At 40.7% G+C, this 659-nt stretch overlaps 1 protein-coding gene across 2 annotated transcripts in view; it reads left to right on the top strand.

Moving 5' to 3' along the window:
- The window catches only part of dennd1a (DENN/MADD domain containing 1A), a 28,506-nt gene that overhangs the window by 15,011 nt on the left and 12,836 nt on the right, over positions 1-659 (top strand). The window lies entirely within an intron of this gene.

Genomic DNA, 659 nt, shown 5'->3' on the forward strand with positions numbered 1-659 from the left:
AGGTTCTACTGAAACCACATTTTCAGATAAAATCTTCAGATGCTTCATTTAACTTCAAGATGATTTAGATTAAAACCTAAAAATGAAATGATGAGTTTTATTTGGAGCCTCAGTGACGTTCCTCACGACAGTTTGCAGACACTGAAGTCAGTTAAAGAGCCGTGTTAACTGTGTTCCAGCTGTGAACAGCTGCTGCAGTGGAACAAGCTGAATCAAAGTGTTTGAGTACAGCATTTACAGATGTTGTTTATTGGTTTGTTTGTTTGTGTCATCGTGGTCTAATTACCACTAATCCTTTTTTAACTGACTTCACATTCAGCAGTAAATCACATGATATAACTATCTATAACACTAATACACTGCATGTAAATAAATATAAAACCTGATACTGTTATCACTAATCTTCCTTTTCTTAATGTTCCTTCTCTTTACTTCTCCTGTTTCTGGACTTGATTAACACACCTGTAACGAGCTGTGTGTTTCCTGTTGTTTTCCCTCTCCTCGCCGTAGCTCTATCCGTCCCACTCGTCACTACACAGTCTTTCTCTCGGAGGATTCGTCCGGAGACGAGCTCCAGTACGACGAGGACTCCATCTCTGGGTTTCCTGACAGCTTTCTCTTCTCCGTCCCTTTTGAGTGGTCGCCTCTGTACGCATCTC

The sequence above is a fragment of the Seriola lalandi genome, unplaced genomic scaffold (assembly GCF_002814215.2).
Source record: "Seriola lalandi dorsalis isolate HSWRI2012SDOR001 ecotype SW California unplaced genomic scaffold, Sedor1 jcf7180002054939, whole genome shotgun sequence".
NCBI classification, from domain to species: domain Eukaryota; kingdom Metazoa; phylum Chordata; class Actinopteri; order Carangiformes; family Carangidae; genus Seriola; species Seriola lalandi.